Source organism: Bubalus bubalis, chromosome 2, assembly GCF_019923935.1.
Source record: "Bubalus bubalis isolate 160015118507 breed Murrah chromosome 2, NDDB_SH_1, whole genome shotgun sequence".
In the NCBI taxonomy this organism is placed as follows: domain Eukaryota; kingdom Metazoa; phylum Chordata; class Mammalia; order Artiodactyla; family Bovidae; genus Bubalus; species Bubalus bubalis.
In genome coordinates this window covers 20,092,565-20,105,428 of record NC_059158.1, presented here as the reverse complement: position 1 = coordinate 20,105,428, position 12,864 = coordinate 20,092,565, and the positions used below count along the sequence as shown (strand labels likewise).

General features: G+C 39.7%; 1 protein-coding gene across 7 annotated transcripts in view; it reads right to left on the bottom strand.

The window, feature by feature from the left end:
* The window catches only part of CARMIL1 (capping protein regulator and myosin 1 linker 1), a 315,090-nt gene that overhangs the window by 34,688 nt on the left and 267,538 nt on the right, over positions 1 to 12,864 (bottom strand). The gene's annotated exons all lie outside the window — the stretch shown is intronic.

The following is a 12,864-nucleotide window of genomic DNA, read 5'->3' as shown; positions in this document are numbered from 1 at the left end:
CACATAGCCTGGCATATAAGTGCCAGTCAATGCCCCTCCACGCTTCAATAGCTAGCAGAGATTATGAATGTTAGTAACAGTAACATTTTTTCATTCTTCTATTCCCAAGGAGAAAAACTGAGGGGAGAGGGAGCACTCCTAAGCACTACACTTATAACAGCAAAAGCTGGGAACCATCTAAATGCCTGTTAAATAAGCAAATGCAGACCAATTTCATGACACTGACTTTCTGGATGAATTCAGGCCAATTGCTTCACAGACTCTCCCACATTCAATATTTGTCTGCTTGTTCCCCACAATTAGATTCAGGTAGATGAAAAAAAAATTTTTTTTTTTTTAAACACAAATGCCAGATGAATGATCCTGGAAATGACTGAATAACAACAGGTGGTACCCAGGTCAAGTTGTTCCGCTGTTAGTGACACTAAATTTGATCTCTTCAGTAGGGTGGGAACCTCCCGACTCTTCCAGTGTCAAGGTACCCTGTCCCTTGGCATTTTGTAAAGGTACTTTGTCTCTTGATAGTTAATATTAATTCTACAAGGTGATACTTTCAATTTATGCGGATGAGCCCATTTGTAAGCCCCACTGACAATCCTGGCCTGAACGAAGGAATACAAAGGGAGCTATAAAGTTGTCACTTGCTACTTTTAACATTATTCCTACATTTTAGGTGCCATTCCTCTGTAAGCATCAAATTTCCCTTCTCTAAATCCTCTGTACCATCCTCTCTTTTCTTAGTATTACCATACACTTTAATTCAAAGTATCCTAAACTATTACAGTCATTATTTTTGTTGCAGGGAGTATCCCAGCAGAAGCCATTTTGATCTGGATTTTGTATCCTTTGCAATGATTTGGTTTTAGAGCCACTGCTTGCTTTTTGATTCAAGATAGCCTAGTGTCATCTTGTGCTTTCCTGTGCACTTTAAAAATGGATAAGGGTAATCCCTGTTTAATGAACTAGATTATAATAATTAAATATTTCCTACCAGATTGTCAGATGCGTCAATGTTCAGGGGAACCCAAACTCAGTCATTATTAATATATACCCTCAAACATCTAACCAAACAGTATCATCACGTCTGTGGTTTAAAAAGCAATTTTTATGCATGTCTACTTGTTAAAGTTTGAGGCGGTATAAAATCTTACTGAGAAAATGAGATACCTAATCCTTCCTATGATGACTGCTGGAGAGCAACAATCTTTAATATCTAGGAAGAGTAGGTATACAGAAGCCATAACTCTGAGAGAACTGCAATAAATCAATGGACAAAAGGAGGAAGGATATGTAGAGATTTACTGAGGCACCACATTTCCTACTGAACGTGGTATTAAATCCAGCTATTCACATCACAGTCATTAACTTTTATATCCCGAATTTCATTTCATATAAAAGTTAAAATGGCCTCATGATGTTAAAAACAATTCAGGGAGCTGTACTGATGAGAAACTGCTGTGAAGATGATAGTCAAGTACTATTTTTAAATGAACGTGGTTCATTTCCTTATTTTCTAGATCTGCACAATTTGTTTTTTCAATGTAAGAAAATTAAATCTTTATCTTCTGTCATGTTTTCTCCTGGAAATAGGAAACAACCTCACTTCTTATTCATTTAACTAACCTTACAACTGATGGGAAAGTGAAATTTCACATTTGAATGTTTTCTTTAGAAAATGGATATAAGTTGATACATTTTTCTTAAGAGTAGGCCAAAGAATAAAACCACCTGGTACCAATTTGAAGCAAATCTCTTACCTGGAGACCAAGTGTTAGCACTGATGGGCACAGAAGCACAGTGCTTATTAACACAAGCATCTGGTACATGCCCTTGTAGCATTATGAGACAGAAAGTGGGAAAATACCTTAGGTACTTAATTGCACCCATTAACCATAATGTTATTCCAATAGTCATAAAAAGCTGAATAATATTTTCAAATGGTCTTTATTGTAAAAGAATAAACTATGGGGGGAAATCCCACTGAGTATTATACTTAAAAGAGGTATTTTAAGTTTAATTTTTGGAAAATCCATATCATAATGGAAGGCAAGGATGAGGAAGACAGGAGAAAAATGCTGTCCTTCAGAATGGATACCAGCTCAGTGACATCACGACGAATAATCAAAATACACTTAAAATGCTTAATGTAATGCATTTGCTCTGTACCCAGAACATCAGCTCCAGGTAGATGACAAAAATACTTAACGCTAAGTCCAACCACCACAAACCAGGTTAAATCCTACAACAATTTGCCTTACTGCTTTAAAAAACCTGAGTCAGGTACTTCAGTAGCACCAGGTAAAAAGAATGAATGGTGATTTTAGAGGAGGATCTCAAACCCTGAGAAGATTCTGACTGGAGGGCTGTAGTCATCAATCAGTAATCAGGAGGTCTGGTTCTCACTGGATCTCATGGATGGATGGATGGATGGACAGAAGGAAGGAAACTCTTAAACCTTCAATTTAAATAGAACTTCAGGTAAAGAAGACTTATTACCACTCAAACTCTGAAAAATCTGTTCTGGCTTGGAACATGCTCAGTTTAACTACTTTGATTACCATCCCTTCTGAATGGATTCTCGAAGTAACACTCTCTAAATTGCAGATCCATTATTTTGAAATGCAGTCTTATGTGGAGCATGGAAGTTAAATTTTTGGTCTCATTTCCAAGTGTGATTTTCAATATGAAGTGCAGAATGACTTTCTTCAGCACACACACAGGCATATATATATTTAAACCACATACTTTATATTTTGATTTCACTAAAGAATAGGCTTGTGATAAAGATTTCCCCTCAGTCCTGAGATGAGAAATCCTTCATATCAAATTCCAGCAGTGACAGTGGTTTCCCCTGAGGTACGTTTAGGGAGACTGAGAACTTGGATAGGGCTTCCCTGATAGCTCAGTTGGTAAAGAATTTGCCTGCAATGCAGGAGACCCAGGTTCGATTTCTGGGTCAGGAAGATCCGCTGGAAAAGAGAATGGCTACCCACTCCAGTATTCTTGGGCTTTCCCTGTGGCTCAGCTGGTAAAGAATCAACCTGCAATGCAAGAGACCTGGGTTTGATCCCTGGGTCGGGAGATCCCCTGCAGAAGGGAAAGGCTACCCCACTCTGGTATTCTGGCCTGGAGAATTCCATGGATTATTCATGGGGCCGCAAGAGTTGGACAGGACTGAGTGACTTTTGGAGAAGGCAATGGCAACCCACTCCAGTACTCTTGCCTGGAAAATCCCATGGATGGAGGAGCCTGGTAGGCTGCAGTCCATGGGGTTGCGAAGAGTCAGACACGACTGAGCGACTTCCCTTTCATTTTTCACTTTCATGCATTGGAGAAGGAAATGGCAACCCACTCCAGTGTTCTTGCCTGGAGAATCCCAGGGATGGCAGAGCCTGGTGGGCTGCCGTCTATGGGGTCGCACAGAGTCGGACACAACTGAAATGACTTAGCAGTAGCAGGGTGACTTTCACTTTTCACTTTCCTCTCTGAATTTCCACACATGAGCTAAAGAATGAAGATTAACTCATGCCAACCCCAATTAGTGTTTCTAAACTTAGAATTAATTAAGAGATTTAGATTAAGTCACTGAGGCTCTCGAGTCTAGCCAACTTCTACTTAGATGATCCAAAGTCTGAGGCTGAGTTCTGTGCCCCTTTTCCTTCCTTACCCACCTTAGATTTTAAGTCACTTCTGTCATTCCCAGATTTCAGCCCAAGACATTCCATCCCACTCATTTCCTCTTTAGCAAGCCTTGATTTTCAGAAGGTATTTGGCTAACCCTCCAATTTTCCTAGTCAAGACGGAAAACTGTCCTCTTGAAAGTTGAGGCCAGCAGCATGGTCTGAGTAGGCAGGACTGAGCTGATGGTGATCATCAGTTCTCTGATGTGTGTTCTCTGTATGCCGCTTCCAGAGGCAGAAGCCCTCTTTTCTTTGTGCTGCTTGTTCCCATCAGTTCAGACACCTACAACTCTAGTCACTGCTTGCCCTAGTGTTTGAAGAGGTGTGGATTTGCTACCATACGCTAGAATCCTTCCCAGTTCACTAAGAGGAAAAGTAAAACCCTGGAAGGACAGACTAGCCTGCAATCAGAGACACCAAACACCAAACTCTCTCTCGGTGCAAACCCTCCATGAAAAGGCGCTTCCCCAACACAACCCTCCCTGGACCTTTCCTTCTAGTGACCTGGTCTGTCCTGAAGACCAGGGATGCAGCAGAGAGGGTGAGGGCTTGGAAACTGGATCATTTGGAGTTGAGCCCTCCACTCTGACTACCCTTAAACCAGCAGGATGATATGGGGCAAGTGTAATAACATTTCTAAGCTCTTGAGATTCTAATCTGAAAAATGGGTTAAAACAGTTAACCGGATGTGGCTGCCGAGACAAAGCACAGCGCATGACACAGTAGGTACATGGTTTTCTCCTTGTTTTCCTATACAGTTTTCAGAGAGCTTGGATCACTGATGCAACGTATAACATTCTCATTAACAGAACCTCAGAGGTTCTGTTCTGTTTTAGATAGACAGTGGGCATACAACTGAGATGACCAATAGCCAGATGAATATACACGTCTGTAGCTCACGGTAAATTGAGGTAAATGTCATGAATGTAGGAAAAGAAAAGTGCCTACAGAGCTGAAGGGGCAGCGATCAGCTGAGGGACAGTGTCTGATGAATGCCTCTGTGCCAAGGCTGTGTATGGCTCACCTACCAACTCAGCGCTGGCTACTGAGGCCCAGAGACAGCTCTAGGACTCCCTAGTGGACTTCTCAGTAGGGCCTTGCAGATGCTTCATCCTCAACACGATCAAAACACAACCCACTAATGTCTTTGCCGCCAAAATCTGCTCTTTCTCCCACACGTCTCACCTTCAGTATTGCCTTAAAAATAAATACATAATATATAAACAAGTAAACCCTTAGCAAGCTCCGTAAGGCTGTTTACAATATGGCTTCCAGCCGCCTCAGCTCTCCTCTCTGCCACCCTTTATTCCCATCGTACCATAATCCCACAATAGTTTCTCAAATCGTGATGCTGTCTCCTCACTCCAAGACTCTGTGCGTGTTCTTCTCTCTGCTAAATTTACTTACTTATTTTCCTCCCAGCCAACTTCTTCAAATACCATCTCTTATTATATCATCAGTTACTAAGAGCCTATTATGTGCCAAGCATGATGCTTAGAAATTCCTCCTGGAAACCTTCCTTGACAACACCCCTCCCCCAAGCTGGGCGGGGCACCCCTTTTCTGTGCTTCCATAGCAACATGCACATCCCTATCAGAGCCCTTTCCCACCATATCTCACATTTCACTGTGTTAATGGAAAGCCACCTCAATCCTGGAGAAGGAAATGGCAAGCCACTCCAGTACTTTTGCCTGGAAAATCCCATGGATGGAGGAGCCTGATAGGCTACAGTCCCTGGGGCTGCCAAGAGCTGGACACGACTGAGTAACTTCACTTCACCTCAATCCAAAAGGGAGCTGAGGCTCATACAGAACAGCAAGTTGTTGTTTGTTTGTTTGTTTGTTTTGTAGTTGCTTTGCTTTTATTTCTTGGCTGTAGCAGCATATGGGATCTTAGTTCCCCAACCAGAGATTGAACCTGTGCCCCCTGCAATGGAAGCGCGGATTCTTAGTCACTGGACCACACCAGGGAGGCTCCATGTTTTTAATGAGTAAACTAGGATAAAGAAAGGAGAAAATGAAGCCAGAATTAAGGTTGAATACAACAACCTATACTTCTTTAGGCTCAGAACCCTTTTAAATAGGTCAATGCACACTGGGCTCTGAGCCTCTTAACTTACAGAGCAAAAGGCAGGCACAAGTCACAGCAAAATTCACTGCGTCTATCCAACACAGCAAACTAACGGCTCCGGGTTTTCACTCCTCTTGACAAAGACCTGCAATTTCTTCTGCATAGATGTGCAACAGGGTATCGGGATGAAACTGAACAGTGCCCGCAACAGTGGTACAGATGGTATAAAGAGCACATGAGGTAATGAGTTTTACAGGCGTATTTATTAAAGCTGCCCTTCATGAAAGTCACTGACATGATGCGGAAGCACCACAGTAAAAGCAATGCTGTAAGACCCAAAACAATAGGAAACAAAGGGGCCGGAGTCTACAGAGACCCTCCGAGGCACCACACCTGTATCTCTGTGCAGGCCCTTCTAGACCTCAGGCCTAAAGGAATGAGATCCAGAATGTGCTTCTGGCATTTCCTCAAAGGGTTGTCCCAAAAAAAAAAAAAAAAAACTACTAGAAACTTTAAGGAACGTATATTTTAGCTGGATTATACAGATAGCTCAGTTGGGAAAGAATCTGCCTGCAATGCTAGGAGACCCAGGTTCAATTCCTGGGTCGGGAAGATCCCCTGGAGAAGGAAATGGCAACCCACTCCAGTATTCTTGCCTGGAGAATCCCATGGCAGAGGAGCCTGGTGGCCTACAGTTCATGTGGTCACAAGAGTCGGACACAACTTAGCGACTAAACCACCACCACCACCACAAATGGTATCACAGTGCTGAAATTTAAAATCTGGAAATTAAGAGGTTTTCATACATTGCCTTCTAGTAGTTAAAAAGCTAAGCCTCCATTTCCCCAAAGTGGTATCACTATGAAAAGGACAGAATAAAGTAAAATTATAAAAGGAAACAATTAGGACTTGAACGACCTTCTGTGCACAACATCAGAGCAACTAATTTTAAATGAGATATTGACTTAATAGTCTGTGCTTGGCAACACTGCTAATGGATTAGTTCAATTAACAACTGTAGGTACATGAAAATGAGGTGATTTGTTTAAAAACAAAATGGCATGTTGACCAAGACAAATGGATGTTCATTGAATTTTAATCTATGCTAAAAAGCTTAAAATTATATATGGATATTTGAGGCTGAATGTTAAGGGAAAATAATTGCCATTTCGTCATTGGAGCAAGGATTCACAAGATGTATTCTGTAACAATTCAAGCCTTTAAAATTGTTTTCCTAGGAAAGAGCAGTAAGCAGACTACCTGTTCCTCTGTATGAATATATTTTGATTTAAAATGCGTATGACACTCATTAAAATAATTGAAAGAAGCACATACAATTAGTGAGCTAGTTCTGCCTAAGGAGAAGACACTGGCTCTTCACCACTTGGCACATCATCTGAAACCTAAAACTTCTGCAATTTTTTAAGGTAGGAAACTATATATAGCAACAAATTAAATATGTAGAGATTGCCAATCAGTAGAAGGAGAACTGTATCCCTTAATACCCCCAAAGGCCAATGACAACACAGTTGAAAAATACGATGGGGAGTAGTGATTTCCTAAGAGGATCTGATGGCAGAGAAAGAACAGATGGTCTATGGACAATAAAGACTCTAAGTAAATACACATTTCAGCTTAACACACAAGGCATGTGTGCTGAAATGATAAGGCGCATATAGGAAAACTAATTAATCACTGTCACCAACAAAATTACACATGGAGAGGCACAGAATGCTCAAGGTAAGCCAAAAGTGCACAGATTCATTTCTCACAACTGGATAACAACTGAGAGTCAGATTTTTGACACAGTTGTTTCCAGTAATGTTTAAAAACTATAAGCTTACATTTATGGTGAAATGACACACATTTTTCACTGTTTCTGTTCACATATTAATTTAGTATAGAATCAGTAAGCAGATATTTTGTATAAAACAATGCAGTCTATTTAAATCTAGCTTGGAATTTAATTCTGATTGTGAGAAATATAGATATGAAATCAATATATAGATTACAGCAGATTGGTTGAACGTGCAATCCCACACAGCCTGCTCCAAGGTGACCTTAGATCACCTCGACCAAGTTAATGTTTTCATGCCTAAGCTTCCTCATCTGTTAAACAGAAGATATTAACACCACCTATCATTCACAGGCTGTCATGAGAATTAAGCTGGCTACTATTAATAAAGAGTTCAGTGCCTAGCATGTCACAGGTGCTCAGATCAGATCAGATCAGTCGCTCAGTCGTGTCCAACTCTTTGCAACCCCATGAATCGCAGCACGCCAGGCCTCCCTGTCCATCACCAACTCCGGGAGTTCACTCAGACTCACATCCATCGAGTCAGTGATGCCATCCAGCCATCTCATCCTCTGTCGTCCCCTTCTCCTCTTGCCCCCAATCCCTCCCAGCATCAGAGTCTTTTCCAATGAGTCAGCTCTTCGCATGAGGTGGCCAAAGTACTGGAGTTTCAGCTTTAGCATCATTCCTTCCAAAGAAATCCCAGGGCTGATCTCCTTCAGAATGGACTGGTTGGATCTCCTTGCAGTCCAAGGGACTCTCAAGAGTCTTCTCCAACACCACAGTTCAAAAGCATCAATTCTTCGGCGCTCAGCCTTCTTCACAGTCCAACTCTCACATCCATACATGACCACAGGAAAAACCATAGCCTTGACTAGACAAACCTTTGTTGGCAAAGTAATGTCTCTGCTTTTGAATATGCTATCTAGGTTGGTCATAACTTTCCTTCCAAGGAGGAAGCATCTTTTAATTTCATGGCTGCAGTCACCATCTGTAGTGATTTTGGAGCCCAGAAAAATAAAGTCTGTCACTGTTTCCACTGTTTCCCCATCTATTTCCCATGAAGTGGTGGGACCGGATGCCATGATCTTCGTTTTCTGAATGTTGAGCTTTAAGCCAACTTTTTCATTCTCCACTTTCACTTTCATCAAGAGGCTTTTGAGTTCCTCTTCACTTTCTGCCATAAGGGTGGTGTCATCTGCATATCTGAGGTTATTGAGATTTCTCCCAGCAATCTTGATTCCAGTTTGTGTTTCTTCCAGTCCAACATTTCTCATGATGTACTCTGCATATAAGTTAAATAAATAGGGTGACAATATACAGCCTTGACGAACTCCTTTTCCTATTTGGAACCAGTCTGTTGTTCCATGTCCAGTTCTAACTGTTGCTTCCTGACCTGCATGTGCTAGGTAACTGCAAAATAAATAAATAGGAAGATTTTTCAAGCCATGTGATTCTGGAGTTAAAGGGTTATCAGAATCTCTGGGACTATGAGAATGGACACAGGTTGAAAAATTCTGCAAGTCATTCTATAGTTCTTGTTTTACCCATCCCTCCTCCCCACCAGGTAAACTAAATTACCTCTTCATTTCTTTCTAGTTAAAAGGAAAAAAATGAATTATTTAGAGACTGAGTTTTAAGAAATGATTCTTCTTTCTGCCATTTTGTTTAAACAGCCTTTTTCTTCGATTTTATGAAGTTAAGGTTGATTAGAAGCTCTCAGTCGTCCTCCCCGCAGATAACAGGCCTCATTAAGTCATTCAATCTCTCCTATTTCAGCCCTCAAAGTGTAAGTTTAATAGGTGTTGACTAAGTGAAGAACTTCCTTCTAAGAGATCAATCATTGCTTCCATCTCCATGAAGACAATCCTTAAACTATAATATGCATTTCCACGTTTAATTTACAGCTCTGAACCTTCCCTAGTGTGATGATAACTATTGGTTCTTTAAAGAGACTTACACACTGAAATGGAATTGACTTTTGGACCAGGGAGAAATGGAAGAAAACATAAAGATACCCAGGAATAGGGGAAAGAAAAAAAAAAAAAAGAGTGAGAGATGCCCAGAATCTCCACTATGTCTGTTAAAGAAATGTTCAAAAATAGATGTAGTAGATATCATGAACATCACAAACAGAAAATGCCAGGATCTGTTAACAGTCTCTTAACTATAAGCAGAACGCTGGTGATGAGGCAGTTACTTTGGAATGTCCTGGGGGAAATACCTCAGGGCTGCGGGCTACAAACAAACTTTTTAGGTAATAAAGTTACAGCATCTCCCAGAGCAGTCACATTCAGCAGTGCTCTAGCTCCATGTGTGGCACAATTTCTACCTGCCAGGAACGTATAATTCCATGGTGGAAAGGTTGTAGACTTGCACTTAGATGCTTCTGAGAATTTTCTATCCAACAGTTTTTCTTGTGTCCCAACTTCCTGGATCACTTAAGATCTATCTAAATGCTGCCAAAGAAAATGTACAGGCTCATTTAGAAAAGCATCACCAATTCAAGGTCTCTGCCTTTACAGTACATACTTCATTTTTTTTTTTTTTAGTGGCACTACACAAGGAAATACACAAATATTTCACAACTTGAAATATTTGGTGGTAGATGTCAATGAGAAACAAAAATGATTTGTTTCTTTGATTATGAAAGGTGGAAGTGCATACAATTTAAAAAGGTAAATCTAATGCTCTACTCTTTTCCAATCAGCTGTGAGTTTGTACCACTCACAGGTTCAGGGTAAGAATTCCAGAGCTTAGCAAGTTGATTTTCTTTAGAATTCTGATCCTTGCACCTGGGGTAATTGCCACTGTGAAAACGGGAGTATCTTTGGGTGGCTTAGACCCAAAGGTTAGGCTGAGAGTAGAAAGGAAATCTTTACAGCACAAAATCCATTGACTTGCACTTTCTACACAAAAATGTTCTCTTTCATTAAACAACACCAAACTTAGCTCTGGTTTTTGGCTACTTACCAATTCATTAGCCTTGTTAAAACAATGATTAAAGACATAATTTTTAAAACTGGAAAAAAATGCTATTTTTATGGCTTAAAAATTCTGCCCAAGTATTTGTTTTCTTTATAGAGAGCTCTGCCTTGTCTCAACAAGATACTCCACACCACAGGCCCTGTTTCTGGTCCTAGGATTCAACAGGCGTTTATGTCAGGAATGGCTCTACCTGCTTGCCTCCCAGCCACCTGAATCAAGAAAATACCGCCCTTCTAACTTGGATCATCCTTAGAGTGAAGGACAAAGAGATCTCTATCTTTACTCCTGCCTCTTTCTTTGCCATGGCAACCAGACCGTTCCTAGAAAATGAAAGCAACTCAGGGCTGGGTATGCCTTGCCCTATGGTCCTCATGGTGGTCATGCATCTGGGGTGTTTGTTTGTTTTTTAAAGTACAAACAAACTTCCAGTTATAAGTCCTGGTGATATAAAGTAGAGCATAGTGACTATGGTTAACAATACTTAATTGCATATTTGAAAGTTGCTAACAGAATAGATTGTAAAAGTTCTCATCACAAGGAAAAAAATTATAACTATATGTGGAGATGATGTCAACTAAACCTGTGATAATGATCCCACAATATATACATATATTGAATCATTAGGTTGTATCCCTAAAGCTAATACAATGTTAAATCAATTGTATCTCAATAAAATTAAATTTTAAAAAATGATCCTATTCCCCCACCCTCACCCCACCCACTTTACTTAAGGAGAACAACTTCTTTTCCTTTCAACTAACAAAAGCAAATTAATCATCAAACAAAAACAAAACTTATACAAAAACCAAACTTATACAATTTAAAACCATCCTTACAGGAGCTAAGCCAATCTTTCTTAACCAATACTTCATCATCCAAAACCGCATAACTTCTAAACTCAACAATACACATTTTTACTAACTCATGTTTCCTATATCCCTTTCCAACTCACACAGAACCAGATAATTTTGGCTGGAAACATGATATGTAGAGTTAATTTTTAATTCAAATATTTTTCCTATTAAACTCCTTTTCTTTTAGGGTTAGCCTAAGCTGGGAAATCCCATGGACAGAGAAGCCTGGCAGGCTGCAGTCTAAGGTGTCCCAAAAGAGTGAGACATGACTTAGTGACTAAACAACGCAAAGCGCTTTCTTGAATAATTACCCTATGATAACATAGTGTCTATTGCCTCAAAATGTAAACAAAATTTAAAATACTTATTAATGTTTTATACTAGACAAGCAATTTTTAAAAAACTTGGTGTAATTCCCTCCACATAGACCAAATATATTTATATATTTATACAGTTAAACGGAAAATTATTTATCATCTTTAGTTATACTAGAATATTACTTGAAATCTAAGATATATTTTAGGCTTTTGTTTTTTGCCAGTCTCCTTGTATATCGTAAGGTTTTATCTGGAGGGCATTTAACTATTTTATTCACAGATTTTAAAAGATGATAACAATAGTTTATATGGAAGCCCAGGTGGCTCAGTGGTAAAGAATTTGCCTGCCAATGCAGAAGAGCCAGGTTCAATCTCTGGGTCGGGAAGATCCCCTAGAGAAGGAAATGGCAACCCACTCGAGAATTATTGTCTGGAAGGTCCCATGGACAGAGGAGAGGAGTCTGATGGGCTGCAGTCCATGGGGCCACAAAGAGTCAGACATGACTGAAGCAACTTAGCATGCACTCATGATTCCTTTACGATGGCTATATTGAAAAATTACGAAAATCAGAAGCTGATATAGAAACATTTGGGCACATAAGTAGACCAAACCTAGTCTCACCAACACCCTCTTGGATTATAAGAAATTACTAAAAATGAGTATTTTAGTAAAACATAAAAACACTAAATATGGAGAATGAAAATATACTGAATACAGAGGTGTATACAACTATTTGAATGGTAAAATGAGAAATATACTAACAACACAAAGTTTACAATAACAACATAAGAACTGACATCAAACTGTCCCCAGAAAAATGAGATATCATAAAACTGAATACTCTAGCTTTATAGCCAGATGGATGCACCGAGCAAACGCATCATATTCCAGCTTCTAAAATATATCAAGTCAATGACAGAGACTAGGAACTAAACAGGAAATGCAGATCTAAGAGCATACCCCAAAATTATGTAAAGAAAAAACAGGAAGAAGCAGGACATTAAAAAAAAATGAAAACCTATAAGACCAACAATAAGATAATCACCTTCCCCACATTTTTGTTGAAGGCTTATTTATTTAAAGATATTTTCCTGTCATAAATGACTCTTAAAAGGTAAATAAATGATTTCTCCTAATTTAGGAATTCTCCCACCATGGC